The sequence below is a fragment of the Arachis hypogaea genome, chromosome 5 (genome assembly GCF_003086295.3).
Source record: "Arachis hypogaea cultivar Tifrunner chromosome 5, arahy.Tifrunner.gnm2.J5K5, whole genome shotgun sequence".
NCBI lineage: Eukaryota > Viridiplantae > Streptophyta > Magnoliopsida > Fabales > Fabaceae > Arachis > Arachis hypogaea.
Window position 1 is genome coordinate 48230114 of NC_092040.1, and position 19854 is coordinate 48249967.

Genomic DNA, 19854 nt, shown 5'->3' on the forward strand with positions numbered 1-19854 from the left:
GTTGTTCAACGGGGTTAATGGGTTCTGGTTATGTGTGCCCTTGCAGTAACAAAGAATGATGCCCAACTAGAATACCAACAAAAATCAGGAGCCCGAAAAATGTATTAATCCTGAATTCCTGACCCAAAGTAAGGTCCAAATTTTGTGTATATGAGTATGTAGTGTATATGAGAACCCACTGAAGGAAAAAAAACAAAAAGCAAGAGGCCCTAAAAAGACCACAGCCGGGTGTGAAATATGGCTAAGGCCGAATAGTACATGAGAACCCTTAAATGTTGTGTATATATATAGTGTGCATGAGTTTGTGATATTGTATGTCTAAAACTAGGAGTTGTTTAATTTATTTGACAAAAAAAAAAAAGAAAGCAAAAGGTCTAACATTGGGAGAATGTCTCTGTTATGGACAATAGGAAACATTAGAAGTGTCAGACGGGGAAGCCAGCCCGCCAGTCCCGCCCCGTCTATTCAGGCGGTCCCAAAATCCTAGCTCGCTCCGCCTAATGGTGGGCTGGCGGGCTAAGCCCGCCTAATTAGTTTTTTTTTTTAATAAGAACATATCTAATATTTTCTATTTAAATCAATATAAATCGGGCTAAGCCCGCCTAATTAATTATTTTTTTTATAAGAACATATCTAATATCTTTTATTTAAATTAATATAAATACAAATATTAAATATAAATAGTCTTCAAAGTATATAAATAGTCTTCAAAGTAAATAAACATAATCCAATTATCCAAAATACTCAAGTCATAGTTATAAATAGTCCCATAGACAAAATAAATATATAATCCAAAGTCCAAAAACATAATTATAAATAGTCTTCAAAGCAAATTAAACTTAATTCAATACACTTAATTTTCATCTTCATCTTCATATAAGTCAATAACATCATTGGAACCAATTCCTGAAGAATAGTCTTCTCCTTTTGCAATATCTTCCTGATCTTTATCTTCCTCTAGAAAAAAGTAAATAAATATATTAGCAAAATAGTACATAATAATGTTCAAAATCACTCAAGTATGTATGTCATAAATATAATATATCAAAATCATCATATCCACGTATCCAATTTCTGGTGCAAATCACCGCTTCAACATTATCTGACAACAAACGACTTCTATACTTATTCAAAACATGAGAACACATGCTAAATGCAGATTCTGAAGCCACGGTAGTAATAGGAATGCTCAACAAATCTCGTGCCATTAGTGATAGTGTTGAAAAACGATGATGGTTGTCTTTCCACCATTGCAAAACATCAATAATTGCATCATTGCAAAATAATGTTGCCTCACTCAAATAAATATCCAGTTGGTTCTTTCCACTTTTCACTTCAGCTTCTTGATTACGGGACATCAAATCATTTGCATTATAAACAATATATGAATCAAAAAGCATGAAAAATAAAAAATACATATAATCAAGTAGATAAAAATACTTACACCAACAATTTTAATAAGCTGAGTTTCAATTGCAGAAGATGTTGCTTGAGAAAAATTACTTGAAAGTTGGGAAGAACTCTCTACAGTTGTAGAGGAATTTTGGCCATAAACCTCAAAAAGCTTGTATAACTTACTCTTCACATGCTCCACTTTGTCTTTAGCACTAATAGGATCAATCTCATTATAGCAATGAAGCAAAGTGTTGCGTTTAAATCTAGGATCAAGAACTGCCCCAAATGCAAGAACAACACTGTATTCTTCCCAATATTTCTTGAACTTAATCATCATTTTTTCTCCCATGTTTCTTATAAGCACTTCATCATTCTTCAAACTATTCATTAAAATCAGCTGGATTTTCCAAACTTGTAAAAAATACAAATTGGATGTTGGGTAAGAAGTTCCAGACATCAACTTACTCTTCACATGCTCCACTTTGTCTTTAGCACTAATAGGATCAATCTCATTATAGCAATGAAGCAAAGTGTTGAGTTTAAATCTAGGATCAAGAACTGCCCCAAATGCAAGAACAACACTGTATTCTTCCCAATATTTCTTGAACTTAATCATCATTTTTTTCTCCCATGTTTCTTATAAGCACTTCATCATTCTTCAAACTATTCATTAAAATCAGCTGGATTTTCCAAACTTGTAAAAAATACAAATTAGATGTTGGGTAAGAAGTTCCAGACATCAACTTGGTAGTTTCGTAAAATGGTAATAAGAAATCACATATCTTTTCAGTTCTTCTCCACTCATCTAATGAAGGACAATACTCCCTAAACCCAGCTTCTTTTACTTTATACATTTCAAAAGCTTTCCGAAACATCCATAGATGTGAATGCCCATGTATCTTATTCTTAGCGCAGCTCTGGACACATGTGACTAACAAGTGGGGTGGGGAAGCAGGTGTTTCAAATAGTTCCTTGATAGGTGTGCAAAATAGCTTTTCAGATGTCGTATTATCTTGGTCGAAGGATTAAGTGTTAATTGGATGTTGATAATGGATAACTTTGGCTATTTTTTTTGTGGAATGGACTAGATAAGCCAACTGCCTGGACGCCTAAGTTTTGGGCCGGTAACGTGGGCCTGTGTTTTTTGAGATGTTTTTAATAGGTTGGGGGAATTAGGGCCATTGTTTACCCAAAATCCATAACTTTATAGAGTTTTTTTTGTGCCAATAATTTTAAAGAGATTGTAGGGTTAATAGTCAAATTAATCCCTAAAAGATAAAATATTTTTTAAATTCGTTCCAAAAAGATTTTTCAATCAAATTTGTCCTTCAAAAATTACGAATTAATCATATATGTCCTTTAGTTACTCCACTTACAATTTTCATCAACGATTGATGATGTAAAATGTTAACTAACAGCATATATGACACATAACATGTTTAATTAGACGTTAACTAAATATGTTTATAAAAATCTATCAATTTAGTCACTAGGTTATATTAGGAATAGGATTTTTATAATTGAGGAAAATAACTAAATTAATACATTTTTATAAACATATTTGATCAATATCCAATTAAACATATCAGATATTATATATATTATCAATTAACGTTTTACAATATCAATCTTTAAAGAAAATTGTTAATGGAGTGACTGCAGGACAAATCTGATTAATTCGCAATCTTTGAAGGACCAATTTAATTGAAAAAATCTTTTAGGGATGAATTTGAAGAATGTCTTATCTTTTAGGAACTAAATTCACTATTAACCCATATATGTAGGTGAACTTCATCTTCCTATATATAATAGGAGAGCATTAGATGAATAAGTATTTGACAAGTGGAGCAGTTATTTATTTGACAAATGTTAATGGCTAATGCATGTCAAGTGGCAGTAGCAGATTTTTGGAAAATATATTATAATGAAATTGTACTTCTATCTAATAGGAAGATTTTGCTCCATTAAAAGACTGGAAGACAAATGTATAATATAAAAATTCAATTTCAAAGAAAATAATTAGTGGAACATTAATGTAAATAGAGTTGTTTGATGCAAATTCACATTTTACCTCGCCTTTAAAACATTTTGCTCCCACCTCTTAAAAAATAAAAACAGTTTCATCTTTTTCTGTAGTACAAATCACAAAAAATGACTGAATGTTATGATTACTTGTGTGATGTCAATACAAAAAAACTAGCCTAGAATTTCAAGGTATACGTGGTAAGACTCTGGAAGAGTCATAACAAGTTTAACGAGAAAGAAGTGGGATCGATTGAGATGATTCTTCAGGATATTAAGGTATGTTATTCAAAAAAAAATCATTTGTAATGGTATTTATATTTTTCGACCTTCTTTTAATTATTGATTATTCCAACTAAATATCTTTCAGGGTAATAGGATTCATGCATCAATTCCTAACCCGGTTTTGAAAAAGTCGTTGGGTAACACCCGAGATTTCTGTATGTATGTGATGAAGAACTTCATAATTGTTGATAACAAGACAAAGTCTAGGGTAACTTCAGTAAAGTGGATCTTCACATTCTCCCATAGGACCATTGTAAGTTCGATTGGAAACCAAGCTATTCTCTTGAAGCATTTCGATTGAAGACTATTCTTGAGTTACTAAATGCTGAAAAGCTTGACAATACCAAACTGCTTAGTTAATTTAAAATGCGTTACTGAAAGTTATCTTAATATGTGTATATTATATTTTTGGCATAAAACCTGGAAGTTATCTTGGTATTTATTACTTAAATGTTTCCATCCCTAGATTTTGACTATACTCAATGTATTTTTTTCTAGACATGATTGCGGAAGTTTTGGAAAAGAGGATTCACGAGAGTTGGTTACCAGCAAAGGAAAACAAACTAGACAGTTGGCAGTTGTATGTTTTGGAAAATTTAGAATTTGATCCCAAACCTAAAGATATATTACTATTAAATAAACATATATCATATGATGAAAATAAAAAAATTTGTACTCTTCTTCCATTTTGGTTTCTTTAACAGGGACAACAAGATTGGTTGTATTTATTCGAAGAAACGATTGATCACCTCCTTCCACAGCTAGAAGATATAAGGAAAGAATCCCTTATTATTGTTTTGCAATACTTCAAGGCATCAAAGTAGAATGGAAAGACATTTGTCCAAACAATTTTTCCATATCTAAAGTACATGTCAACTTGGAGTTAGCAGAGGTACTTGATTTTAGAAACTGCACATTTGCTGTTATTAACCTTTTGCACCTTGAAGTTAATGTTCATAAGAATAATTTTATGATTACAATTACAATGTAATGTTCAGACTGTTGAATATTGCACCTGAAAGTACATCTAGGATTAGTCAAGTTTCAATCCAAGGGGCATGGTTTAGGACTATGCTCTACATAGATCTGTATCTATTAGGTTTAGGACTATGCTCTACATAGACAATTTAGTATAGTAAGTCTAGAAAAATCCTAAAATTGGAATGACTTTATTGTGGAAGTTGTTTTCTACTGGTAGGTTAAAGGTCGAAGTGATCGTGTATGATGGTACTGGGAGCATCAGCCTACTATTTTGGGATAGGAAAACAACACAACTATGTAGAAAGAGAGCAAACCAAGTTAGAAAAGAAAAGGTTAGTGCATACCGAGTTGAGATTTTTAAAGAAAATATATCCAATTTAACATTCTTAAACTAAACTATTAGAGAGGATTTTTTATTGCAGGATACCGGTGAGGGAGAATACCCCTCCTCCCTTAACAATATGATGGATAAAAAGGCTTTATTTAAAATTTATATTAAATATGAAAATATCAAGCATTTTGACCAAGTTTATCCGGTCATTGAAATATGTGATGATGAACATCTGATAAACAAGTACTTGCAAAAAGAACAGCATTCCAACGTATCTGCAAACCCGTCTGTAAGTTGGGTAGTATTTCATTTTCTTTAATTATGTCTATAGATTTTTTTTGCTTAGTTGGTTGCTGTCAATTCTAAATAGAATTATACTTACCTTGTCCGCAGGAGATGGGTTGTAGCAACTCGATTAATATTTTGGAAAACATTATTAATATCAAGACCGATAGTGATAGTCAGTTTAATATGGTATGGATGCAATAAAGCACATTTACTGTCTTTAAAATAGTTTAAAGACTGTTAAAAACAATACTCAGATTGATTAACACATTTCGTTATTTATTTGGTTAAAGGATCCTATGGAGGCTTCTATATCAAGTTTCAAAAGCAAAACCCCAATTAAAGGAACTTCTAATGATATGAAATGTGGTTTCTCAAACACCAACAAAAATGATGAGGAAGGACAATTCTCAACCAACAAATTCACCAGAAAGACTAATAAGAAACAAAAAATCTAAATCCAAGATGTGGAATGTAACACCCTACCATACAGGGTCTTATGCTTAAGTCATAATTCAGAGATGGCAAGGTATTACGACCTCTAAAATATAAATTTAGTACGTATAGTAGTATGAATGATTGATTATAACTAGGAGCCTTTGTAAAAAAAAAAGGGGTAAACACAAATCGCAACTCAAAAGAGCAACACTCCGATCGATAACGTAACGAACAAGGATAACCAACGCGTGATTATATATATACAAAGGAGTGTCAAAAACAGGAATATCAAGACTCAAGATCCAACTGCGAAGATATCCGGTCCAAGCATAGCAGTATATACATATGATAAAAATAAGGAAAACCTCAAAGGAAACCCAAAGGGACACAAATACATAAAACTTATTCTCCAAAATCTCCCATAAGAGGAGTCATCACAGTTTGTATTATTTAATGGAGATAAAAGTATCTAAGCAAAACATATAAACCAAAACATAGCCCCGAGAACAAAGGATCTTCGTAAATCTAGAAGTCTCCAGCATGCCTCAGTGGAAAACCTCACGTCCTGCATCTGAAAACCACAAAATCCGCATGGGTGAGAACGAGAGGTCCCCAGCATGGTAACAGCTTCCACATATATAATACATAATAATGGAGGAAAGCCAAAGGCAATCCTAGAACTTCTTCCAGATAATTCAAAGCTTATATACAGGCTAAACCATAAAGGGCATCTGACTAAAGATTCTTCAGTCTAACTAATACTTCCCTTTCCAATTCCTTCAGACCTCCCAACCACCAGCAGGAGTATAATGTAGCAAACACAGTTATATCAAGCAAGAAATATACAATTAGGGACAAGTAAGGCATTTAGACAATTAGCAAGTAATATGAAGTCAAATAGGCAATCTCAAACAATTCATATAGTATGCATATGATGAATGTCTGTCCCTAGTGGCTGATGATATCATCTGTCGGTTATAGAGCCAACCCAACAAGTCCTGGCAGTTAACCATTGGACTGTCCCTCTGTCGTGTCTCCCCAACTTGAGTCATGCTCATTATAACTTGATCATAATCATGATCCATATCCATCACCCTTACTGGTGAATATTTATACATCACCATCACTGGTGAATATTTATCCATCACCATCATTGGTGAATATTTTTGGGGGTGAGCTCGTCCGGGAATTTCACAGTGCCCGGCCACCTTGACGACATAGGGTCAAAAGAGCTTCAAGTCTCGACCTGGAGCACGTGGTGGCTAGCCACTACTTTCTCCCAGGGAAACTCTCATCTCCGATAATGGAAGTGCAACTTTCACAATTCATCCAACAGCATATATATGCATGTATACATAGCCATAATCATGGCTCCGCCGTAACACGGCAATAATCCAGCCATCTGGCTCACGGTTAAATCCATAACCAGCCGTTTCATTAACAATTACAGCCTTTTGGCCTATGGCATAACAAGTACTTCCACCACCATCCTCCGCATCTCACATAATCATGCTTGATCCTCATTGATCATTCATTTTCCCCTTGCTTCACTCGCAAGTTGCCACATTCACTAGCCCTTCTTCTCATAGCTAGACATATCATAATGATTTAAGACATAAGTGGTGAGATCGGAGGCTTAGAAGTATGAAATTTGGCTTTTAAAACTCAAAAATCAACTTTGGGATGAAAACAGGTCCACGCGTACGCGCACTCCACGCGCATGCGTGGATGGCCTCGAAAACTCATCGACGCGTAAGCGTCATGCACGCTAACGCGTGGTTTGAAAACTAGTCAAACGACGCGCACGAGTCAACCACGCATACGCGTGGGTACTCTCGTGCCCCAGGCACAAAACTGGCACAGTTCTGACATAACTCTCTGGAAAATGGCTGGGCATTGGGTGCAGCACATCGGCGAGCCCGCGCACATCACGCGCCCGCGCACATCACGCGCATGCGTGGATGGCGCTTTCGAGAAGAACGGCGCGTACGCGCCAAGTGTGCCTACGCGCGGGGGGTAATTCTGCTAAAATTTTTTCTAAGTTAAAAGCTGTAGAATTCACAATTTCAACCCCCAATCTTCCGACGGACATAACTTCCTCATTTTAAATCGTTTTTCACCCGTTCTTCGAATGGCAGGGACATCCCGGATCCAATTTCATTTCTAAACAGATTTGGTACTAAACAGAGATCCGTAGTCCAAGTTATGTCCCGTCAAAATATGCCCAAAAACCATGTTTTTCATACAAAATCAAAACATGCCATTTTCATCCCTTTTCTTTGAAATCAATCAAAATATATCAATTTCAACATCAAACCTCCTCAACTCACACATTGACACTTTACCACAATTTATCAAAATCACTATCTCATCATTTTAACCCACTTTACCCAAGTGGCTCAAACTAAAATATATTGACATATCATATACTCTTCCTCATGCCAATTCTCAACAACATCAATTCCACTAAATCATCATTGTACACAATCAATATCATACTCACCATCAACATGGTTCAACCCACAATTCAACCATAACCAATCATCAAGCATATATCACAACATGCATATTTCTCATACATCATACCATCAAGGCATCATTAATCATCATCACATATATGACCACATCATATATATCAACAATTCAACAACATCAACAATTCAATGCCTATCTTAGGGCCTCTAGCCTAAGTATTTCCTACCACATTACATATTAGATACGGAAAACCGAAACCATACCTTAGCCGATTTCCCAAGCTCAACCGGAGCACTTCCAATTCACTTATCCACAAGCTCTCAAGGCCTCAACACCTCCAAGAACAGATTTTTCACCACCAAATCCCTTTTTCAAGCTTTTCAAAATCACCACTCAAGCTCCAATATTCACATATACACAACCTAAGCCACAATCATCATACCCATACACAACATCTCAATACCCAAACATCATAGAACAATAAATTACACTAGGGTTGAGAATCTTACCACACCCAAGGTCCAAGGAGACAAGATTTACCTTCTCCTTCAAGAGAGTTGGGTCCTATAACATCAAGGAGCCCAAAATCTCAACATTTTTGCTCATAAAACTCGAAAACAAGGCTGGAATTTCGAAGAGAAAAACGTAGCTTACCTCAAGATTAATTGTATGGGTTTTGTAGAGCTCTCCGCGGTGAACGTGTGGTCGTAAACGGAGCGGCAATCGGAGCTCTAGATCAAAAGTTATGGTAGTTTGAAGATCAAGTGAGAGAAAGAACTTGAGAGAGTGTTCTTCCCTCCATGGCCTCCATTTTCAGCATGTGAGTGTTTAGTGAGGAGAGAGAATGCTGAAAACTAGGGTTCTAGTTTAGTTATGTTGGGCCAAGGGCCCACTTTGGGTCCGGTTGGCCCGGTTTGGCCCGTTCGGTCCAATCTTGGCCCGAATTCTATAAAATTGGTACCGAAATTCTCGTCTCAATCTCCTCTATCATATTTAGCCACAAAAATCACATTTTGGGCTTTCTAGAATAAATTCTCATTTATGGGTTAATTAGCCGTTAATTAACCGGGTTTTACATTCTATCCTCTTAATTGGGAATTTTGCCCACAAAATTCAAATGCAATTACCTGAGAATAAATGCGGATAATCCGTTCGCATCTCCGACTCAAGTTCCCAAGTGTGTTCCTCAACACCGCCTCGACTCCATGCCACTTTGACTAATGAAACAACTTTTCCACGCAACCGTTTGATACTAGTATCATCGATTCTGACCGGAGCCACTGGAAGCGTCAAATCTTCCCTTAACTAAACCGACTCAGGTTCCAACACATGGCTAGCATCAGGAGTGTACTTCTGAAGCTGCGACACGTGAAACACGTCGTGCAGATTCGAAAGATGAGGTGGTAGAGCCATCCGATACGCCACCGGCCCAATCCTCTCCAGGATCTGAAATGGACCAATGTATCGAAGATTCAACTTCTTTGCCTTAATCGCCCTACCTACTCCCGTGGTCAGAGTAACCTTAAGGAGACCATATCCTCAAATTCTAAGGGCTTCCGCCTCTGATCGGCATAATTCTTTTGACGACTCTGCGCCGTAAGCATCCTATCACGGATTTTCTTGACTTGTTCAGTAGTTTCAGCTATCATTTCCGGCCCCAGCAAGCTTTTCTCTCCAGCTTCATACCAACATAGCGGAGATTGACATTTCCTCCCATACAAGGCCTCATACGGTGCCATTCCGATGCCCGCATGATAACTATTATTGTATGCAAACTCCACTAATGGCATATACCGATCCCAACTCACCGGTTGGTCCAAAACACAAGCTCTCAACATATCCTCTAGTGTTTGGATCGTTCTCTCAGATTGACCATCTGTTTGAGGATGGTAAACCGTGCTCAAGCTTAATCGGGTTCCAAAAGCTTTCTGAAATGCACCCCAAAACCTTGAAGTGAAACGAGGATCTCTATCAGAGATTATTGTAGTAGGTACACCATGAAGTCTCACAATCTCCTTTATGTATAACCGTGCTAGCTCCTCAAGGGTGTAAGTCATCCGAATGGGTAAAAAGTGAGCTGACTTCGTCAGTCGGTCCACAATCACCCAAATAGCATCAAAACCAGCCCTAGTCCTTGGCAATCCCGACACAAAGTCCATTGTAATACTTTCCCACTTCCATTGTGGAATCTCTAAAGGTTGCAACATCCCAGAAGGTCTTTGATGTTCAATCTTTACCTTTTGACAAGTTAAGCACTTTGATACATATTCCGCCACATCATTCTTCATACCCGGCCACCAGAACATTGCCTTTAAATCATGGTACATCTTAGTACTTCCCGGGTGAATGGAGAATCCGCTTTTGTGTGCCTCCTTTAAAATATCTTGCCTCAAAGTGCCAACATCCGGCACAATGATCCTACCCTTGAATCTCCATAACCCATCTTTTTCTTCCGACACTCTCCATTGTTTTCCTTGCTCAATAGCCGGTAACACCTTCCATAACGCTTCATCATTTTGATGAGCCTTTAGGAGTTCGGACTTAAAATCACTTGAGATCTCTAATCGGCTCAAACACAAAGTTCCGGATACTTCTCGAGCACCAATTTTCAGACTCTCAAATCCCTTGAGCAACTTCTCCTTTTGAAGCATCATCCAAGCCGCATATAATGACTTTCGACTTAACGCATCCGCCACTACATTCGCCTTTCCCGGATGGTAATGCAACTCAAAGTCGTAGTTCTTCAACAATTCCATCCACCTTCTCTGCCTCATATTAAGCTCTTTCTGATCAAAGAGGTACTTCAAGCTCTTATGATCAGAGAAAACTTGGAACTTAACCCCATAGAGGTAATGCCTCCACACCTTCAAGGCAAACACAACTGCAGCGAGTTCCAAATCGTGCGTAGGGTAACTAACTTCATGAGGTCTGGTGCGCGAAATTGTGAACAATACTTTTTCACAACTCTCATAATCCCCGGTCATGAACCCCAAAAACTTGGTAGCTCAATACCATGGCATTACACAACTTCGCACAACTAACCAGCAAGTGCACTGGGTCGTCCAAGTAATAAACCTTACGCGAGTAAGGGTCGATCCCACGGAGATTGTTAGTATTGAAGCAAGCTATGGTCATCTTGTAAATCTTAGTCAGGCAAACTCAAATGGTAATGGTGATGAACGAAAATAACAAAAAGGTAAAGATAGAGATACTTATGTAATTCATTGGTAGGAACTTCAGATAAGCGCATGCAGATGCCTTCCCTTCCGTCTCTCTGCTTTCCTATTGTCTTCATCCAATCCTTCTTATTCCTTTCCATGGCAAGCTTGTGTAGGGTTTCACCATTGTCAATGGCTACCTCCCATCCTCTCAGTGAAAACGATTGTATATGCTCTGTCACAGCACGCGGAATTCAGCTGTCGATTCTCGGTCAGGCCGGAATAGAATCCATCGTTTCTTTTGCGTCTGTCACTAACGCCCCGCCTGCTAGGAGTTTGAAGCACGTCACAGTCATTCAATCATTGAATCCTACTCAGAATACCACAGACAAGGTTAGACCTTCCAGATTCTCTTGAATGCCGCCATCAGTTCTTGCCTATACCACGAAGACTCTGATCTCACGGAATGGTTGGCTCGTTTGTCAGACGAGCACTCGGTTGTCAGGCGATCAACCATGCATCGTGCAATCAGGAATCCAAGAGATATTCACCCAATCGAAGGTAGAACGGAGGTGGTTGTCAGTCACACGTTCATAGGTGAGAATGATGATGAGTGTCACGGATCATCACATTCATCAAGTTGAAGAACAAGTGATATCTTAGAACAAGAACAAGTGGAATTGAATGGAAGAACAATAGTAATTGCATTAATACTCGAGGTACAGCAGAGCTCCACACCTTAATCTATGGTGTGTAGAAACTCCACCGTTGAAAATACATAAGAACAAGGTCTAGGCATGGCCGAATGGCCAGCCTCCCAATGATCTAAGATAGCATAAAAATGAAGATAGCTACCCCGATATATCAATACAATAGTAAAAGGTCCTACTTATAGAAAACTAGTAGCCTAAGGTGTACAGAGATGAGTAAAAGACATAAAAATCCACTTCCGGGCCCACTTGGTGTGTGCTTGGGCTGAGCAATGAAGCATTTTCGTGTAGAGACTCTTCTTGGAGTTAAACACCAGCTTTTATACCAGTTTGGGCGTTTAACTCCCATTTTGGTGCCAGTTCCGGCGTTTAACGCTGGGATTTCTGAGGGTGACTTTGAATGCCGGTTTGGGCCATCAAATCTTGGGCAAAGTATGGACTATCATATATTGCTGGAAAGCCCAGGATGTCTACTTTCCAACGCCGTTGAGAGCGCGCCAATTGGGCTTCTGTAGCTCCAGAAAATCCACTTCGAGTGCAGGGAGGTCAGAATCCAACAGCATCTGCAGTCCTTTTTAGTCTCTGAATCAGATTTTTGCTCAGGTCCCTCAATTTCAGCCAGAAAATACCTGAAATCACAGAAAAACACACAAACTCATAGTAAAGTCTAGAAAAGTGAATTTTAATTAAAAACTAATAAAAATATACTAAAAACTAACTAGATCATACTAAAAACATACTAAAAACAATGCCAAAAAGCATACAAATTATCCGCTCATCACAACACCAAACTTAAATTGTTGCTTGTCCTCAAGCAACTGAAGATCAAATAAGATAAAAAGAAGAGAATATGCAATGAATTCCAAAAACATCTATGAAGATCAGTATTAATTAGATGAGCGGGGCTTTTAGCTTTTTGCCTCTGAACAGTTTTGGCATCTCACTCTATCCTTTGAAATTCAGAATGATTGGCTTCTTTAGGAACTCAGAATCCAGATAGTGTTATTGATTCTCCTAGTAGAGTATGATGATTCTTGAACATAGCTACTTATTGAGTCTTGGCTGTGGCCCAAAGCACTCTGTCTTCCAGTATTACCACCGGATACATACATGCCACAGACACATAATAGGGTGAACCTTTTCAGATTGTGACTCAGCTTTGCTAGAGTCCCCAATTAGAGGTGTCCAGGGTTCTTAAGCACACTCTTATTGCCTTGGATCACAACTTTATTTCTTTCTTTTCTCTCTTTTTTTTCTATTTTTTTTCGAATTTTTTTTTTGAATAGCAATGCTTTTTCTTGCTTCAAGAATCATTTTTGTGATTTTTCAGATCCTCAGTAACATGTCTCCTTTTTCATCATTCTTTCAAGAGCCAACATTCATGAACCACAAATTCAAGATACATATGCACTGTTTAAGCATACATTCAGAAAACAAAAAATATTGCCACCACATCAAATTAATTAAACTGTTATAAAATTCAGAATTCATGCAATTCTTTCCTTTTCAATTAAGCACTTTTTTATTCAAGAAAGGTGATGGATTCATAGGACATTCATAACTTTAAGGCATAGACACTAAGACACTAATGATCACAAGACACAAACATGGACAAACATGAGCATAAAATTCGAAAAATAGAAGAACAAAGAACAAGGAAATCAAAGAACGGGTCCACCTTAGTGATGGCGGCTCTTTCTTCCTCTTGAAGATCCTATGGAGTGCTTGAGCTCCTCAATGTCTCTTCCTTGTCTTTGTTGCTCCTCTCTCATGATTCTTTGATCTTCTCTAATTTCATGGAGGATGATGGAGTGTTCTTGGTGCTCCACCCTTAGTTGTCCCATGTTGGAACTCAACTCTCCTAGGGAGGTGTTTAGTTGCTCCCAATAGTTTTGTGGAGGAAAGTGCATCCCTTGAGGAATCTCAGGGATTTCATGATGAGTGGGGTCTCTTGTGTGCTCCATCCTCTTTTTAGTGATGGGTTTGTCCTCATCAATAGGGATGTCTCCCTCTATGTCAACTCCAACTGAATAACAGAGGTGACAAATGAGATGAGGGAAGGCTAACCTTGCCAAGGTAGAGGACCTGTCTGCCACCTTATAAAGTTCTTGGGCTATAACCTCATGAACTTCTATTTCTTCTCCAATCATGATGCTATGAATCATGATAGCCCGGTCTATGGTAACTTCAGACCGGTTGCTAGTGGGAATGATTGAGCGTTGGATGAACTCCAACCATCCTCTAGCCACGGGTTTGAGGTCATGCCTTCTTAATTGAACCGGCTTTCCTCTTGAATCTCTCTTCCATTGGGCGCCCTCTTCACATATGACTGTGAGGACTTGGTCCAACCTTTGATCAAAGTTGACCCTTCTAGTGTAAGGATGTTCATCTCCTTGCATCATAGGCAAATTGAATGCCAACCTTACACTTTCCGGACTAAAATCCAAGTATTTCCCCCGAACCATAGTAAGATAATTCTTTGGATTCGGGTTCACACTTTGGTCATGGTTCTTGGTGATCCATGCATTGGCATAGAACTCTTGAACCATCAAGATTCCGACTTGTTGAATGGGGTTGGTAAGGACTTCCCAACCTCTTCTTCGGATCTCATGTCGGATCTCCGGATATTCACCCTTTTTGAGTGAAAAAGGGACCTCGGGGATCACCTTCTTCAAGGCCACAACTTCATAGAAATGGTCTTGATGCACCCTTGAGATGAATTTCTCCATCTCCCATGACTCGGAGGTGGAAGCTTTTGCCTTCCCTTTCCTCTTTCTAGAGGTTTCTCCGGCCTTGGATGCCATAAATAGTTATGGAAAAACAAAAATCAATGCTTTTACCACACCAAACTTAAAATGTTTGCTCGTCCTCGAGCAAAAGAAGAAAGAAGAGAGTAGAAGAAGAAGAAATGAGGAGAAAGGGAATGGCTTTGTATTCGGCCAAAGGGGAGAGAAATGGTGTTTAGGAGGTGTGAAAATGAAGGAGTGAAGGAGGGTTTATATAGGAGAGGGGGAGAGGGATGTTCGGCCATTTGAGGGTGGGTTTGGGTGGGAAAGTGGTTTGAATTTGAATGGTGGGGTAGGTTTGGTTTTATGAAGGATGGATGTGAGTGGTGAAGAGAAAGATGGGATTTGATAGGTGAGGGGTTTTTGGGGAAGAGGTGTTGAGGTGATTGGTGAAGAAGAGAGAGAGTGGTAGGGTAGGTGGGGGTCCTGTGGGGTCCACAGATCCTGAGGTGTCAAGGAAAAGTCATCCCTGCACCAAATGGCATTCAAAATCACGTTTTGAGCCATTTCTGGCGTTAAACGTCGGGCTGGTGCCCATTTCTGGCGTTTAACGCCAGCATCTTGCCCCTTTCTGGCGTTTAAGCCAGTCTGGTGCCCCTTTCTGGCGTTAAACGCCCAGAATGGTGCCAGACTGGGCGTTAAACGCCCACCAGCTAACCTCACTGGCGTTTAAACGCCAGTGGGTGCGTCCTCCAGGGTGTGCTGTTTTTCTTTCTGTTTTTCATTCTGTTTTTGCTTTTTTCATGGATTTTGTGACTTCTTATGATCATCAACCTACAAAAGACATAAAATAACAAAAGAAAATAGTTAATTATAAAACATTGGGTTGCCTCCCAACAAGCGCTTCTTTATTGTCATTAGCTTGACAGAGGACTCTCATGGAGCCTCACAGATTCTCAGAGCCATGTTGGAACCTCCCAACACCAAACTTAGAGTTTGAATGTGGGGGTTCAACACCAAACTTAGAGTTTGGTTGTGGCCTCCCAACACCAAACTTAGAGTTTGACTGTGGGGGCTTTGTTTGGCTCTGTTTTGAGAGATGCTCTTCATGCTTCCTCTCCATGATGACAGAGGGATATCCTTGGGCCTTAAACACCAAGGACTCTTCATTCACTTGAATGATCAATTCTCCTCTATCAACATCAATTACAGCCTTTGCTGTGGCTAGGAAGGGTCTGCCAAGGATGATGGATTCATCCATGCACTTCCCAGTCTCTAGGACTATGAAATCAGTAGGGATGTAATAGTCTTCAACTTTGACCAGAACATCCTCTACAAGTCCATAGGCTTGTTTTCTTGAGTTGTCTGCCATCTCTAGTGAGATTTTTGCAGCTTGCACCTCAAAGATCCCTAACTTCTCCATTACAGAGAGAGGCATGAGGTTTACACTTGACCCTAAGTCACACAAGGCCTTCTTGAAGGTCATGGTGCCTATGGTACAAGGTATTGAAAACTTCCCAGGATCCTGTCTCTTTTGAGGCAGTTTCTGCCTAGACAAGTTATCCAGTTCTTTGGTGAGCAAAGGAGCTTCATCCTCCCAAGTCTCATTTCCAAATAACTTGTCATTCAGCTTCATGATTGCTCCAGGATATTTAGCAACTTGCTCTTCAGTGACATACTCATCCTCTTCAGAGGAAGAATACTCATCAGAGCTCATGAATGGCAGAAGTAAGTCCAATGGAATCTCTATGGTCTCATTTTGAGCCTCGGATTCCCATGGTTCCTTATTGGGGAACTCATTGGAGGTCAGTGGACGCCGAGTGAGGTCTTCCTCAGTGGCGTTCACTGCCTCTCCTTCATCCCAGAATTCAGCCATGTTGATGGCCTTGCACTCTCCTTTTGGATTTTCTTCTGTATTGCTTGGGAGAGTACTAGGAGGGAGTTCAGAAATTTTCTTGCTCAGCTGACCCACTTGTCCTTCCAAATTTCTGATGGAGGACCTTGTTTCAGTCATGAAACTTTGAGTGGTTTTGATTAGATCAGAGACCATAGTTGCTAAGTCAGAAGTATTCTGCTTAGAGCTCTCTGTCTGTTGCTGAGAAGATGATGGAAAAGGCTTGCTATTGCTAAACCTGTTTCTTCCACCATTATTATTGTTGAAACCTTGTTGAGGTCTCTGTTGATCTTTCCATGAAAGATTTGGATGATTCCTCCATGAAGGATTATAGGTGTTTCCATAGGGTTCTCCCATGTAATTCACCTCCTCTATTGAAGGGTTCTCAGGATCATAAGCTTCTTCCTCAGATGAAGCTTCCTTAGTACTGCTTGGTGCATTTTGCATTCCAGACAGACTTTGAGAAATCATATTGACTTGTTGAGTCAATATTTTTTTCTGAGCCAATATGGCATTCAGAGTGTCAATCTCAAGAACTCCTTTCTTCTGACTAGTCCCATTGTTCACAGGATTTCTTTCAGAAGTGTACATGAATTGGTTATTTGCAACCATTTCAATCAGTTCTTGAGCCTCAGTAGGTGTCTTCTTCAGATGAAGAGATCCTCCAGAAGAGCTATCTAAAGACATCTTGGACAGTTCAGAGAGACCATCATAGAAAATACCTATGATGCTCCATTCAGAAAGCATATCAGTGGGACACTTTCTGATCAATTGTTTGTATCTTTCCCAAGCTTCATAGAGGGATTCTCCTTCCTTCTGTCTGAAGGTTTGGACTTCCACTCTAAGCTTACTCAATTTTTGAGGTGGAAAGAACTTTGCCAAGAAGGCATTGACTAGCTTTTCCCAAGAGTCCAGGCTTTCTTTAGGTTGAGAGTCCAACCATGTTCTAGCTCTGTCTCTTACAGCAAAAGGGAATAGCATTAGTCTGTAGACCTCAGGGTCAACCCCATTAGTCTTGACAGTGTCACAGATTTGCAAGAATTCAGCTAAAAACTGATGAGGATCTTCCAATGGAAGTCCATGGAACTTGCAATTCTGTTGCATTAGAGAAACTAATTGAGGCTTAAGCTCAAAGTTGTTTGCTCCAATGGCAGGGATAGAGATGCTTCTCCCATAGAAATCGGGAGTAGGTGCAGTAAAGTCACCCAGCACCTTCCTTGCATTGTTGGCATTGTTGTTGTTTTCGGCTGCCATGTGTTCTTCTTCTTTGAAGAATTCGGTTAGGTGCTCTAAAGAGAGTTGTGCTTTGACTTCTCTGAGCTTTCTCTTTAAGGTCCTTTCAGGTTCAGGGTCTGCCTCAACAAGAATGCTTTTGTCTTTGCTCCTACTCATATGAAAGAGAAGGGAACAAGAAAATGTGGAATCCTCTATGTCACAGTATAGAGACTCCTTGAAGTGTCAGAGAAAAAGAAGAGTAGAAGACAGAAGTAGAAAATTCGAACTTATCAAAGGAGATGGAGTTCGAATTTTGCATTAAGGGATAGTGTTAGTCCATAAATAGAAGGATGTGAGAAGGAGGGAAGTGATTTTCGAAAATTAAGTAGAAATTTTGAAAACATTTTTTTTTTGAAAAACATTACTTAATTTTCGAAAATGAAAATGGAAAAGAAATCAAGTGATTTTTGAAAAAGATTTTGAAATTAGAAATCAAAAAGATTTGATTGAAAACTATTTTGAAAAAGATGTGGTTAAGAAGATATGATTAGTTTTAAAAAGATGTGATTGAGAAAATATGATTTGAAAAACAATTTAAAAAGATTTGATTTGAAAATTAAAAACTTGACTAATCAAGAAAAGATATGATTCAAACATTAAACCTTTCTCAACAGAAAAGGTAACATACTTGAAATGTTGAATCAAATCATTAATTGATAGTAAGTATCTTTAAAAATGGAAAGAAATTGGTTTTGAAAAAGATTTGATTGAAAAATTGATTTGAAAAAGATTTGATTTTGAAAAGATTTTGAAAACTTAGAAAAAATTTGATTTGAAAACAAAATCTTCCCTTCTAGCCATCCTGGCGTTAAACGCCCAGAATGGTGCACATTCTGGCGTTTAACGCCCAAAATGCTACCCTTTTGGGCGTTAAACGCCCAACCAGGTACCCTGGCTGGCGTTTAAACGCCAGTCTGTCCTTCTTCACTGGGCGTTTTGAACGCCCAGCTTTTTCTGTGCAATTCCTCTGCTGTATGTTCTGAATCTTCAATTCTCTGTATTATTGACTTGAGAAGACACAAATTAAAAATATTTTTGGATTTTTAATAATAAGAAAAAATTAAAATGCAACAAGAATCAAATAACAATGCATGCAAGACACCAAACTTAGCAGTTTGTATACTACTGACACTAACAGGATGAAAATGCATATGAGACACACAAAACACTCAAGTCAATAGAATTCAAAGATTAAAGCAAGTAAATCGTCAAGAACATCTTGAAGATCACCAAGATACATGAATGAATGCATGCAATTGACACCAAACTTAAGATGAGACACTAGACTCAAACAAGAAATTTTTGGATTTTATGATTTTTTAATTTTTTTTTGTGTTTTTCGAAAATTAAGTGGAAAAAGATATCAAAATTCTTAATGAGAATTCCAGGAATCAGTGCAATGCTAGCCTAAGACTCCGGTCCAGGAATTAGACATGGCTTCACAGCCAGCCAAGCTTTCAAAGAAAGCTTCGGTCCAAAACACTAGACATGGCCAAAGGCCATCCAAGCCTTAGCAGATCACTGCTCCAAACGCAAGATTGATAAAAATCAACAAGCTCTTGTGATGATAAGTTGAAACCTCGGTCCAATGAGATTAGACATGGCTTCTCAGCCAGCCAGACTTCAACAAATCATCATGAAACTCTAGAATTCATCTTCAAGAATTTCGAAAAAAAAAATACCTAATCTAAGCAACAAGATGAACCGTCAGTTGTCCAAACTAGAACAATCTCTGGCAATAACGCCAAAAACTTGATGTTGTTGCCGGATCTTGGCACTGATGTTACCAAAAGCTTGCTTAAAACTAGAACAATCCCCGGCAACGGCGCCAAAAACTTGGTGCGCGAAATTGTGAACAATACTTTTTCACAACTCTCAT

General features: G+C 38.5%; 1 non-coding gene across 1 annotated transcript; it reads left to right on the forward strand.

Annotated features, from left to right (window-relative positions):
• The first annotated feature begins 17441 nt into the window (after positions 1 to 17441).
• On the forward strand, positions 17442 to 17549 carry LOC112804564 (small nucleolar RNA R71). The gene has a single exon (XR_003203174.1). It is a non-coding gene; the product is annotated as a small nucleolar RNA R71 (small nucleolar RNA).
• The last annotated feature ends 2305 nt before the right edge of the window (positions 17550 to 19854 follow it).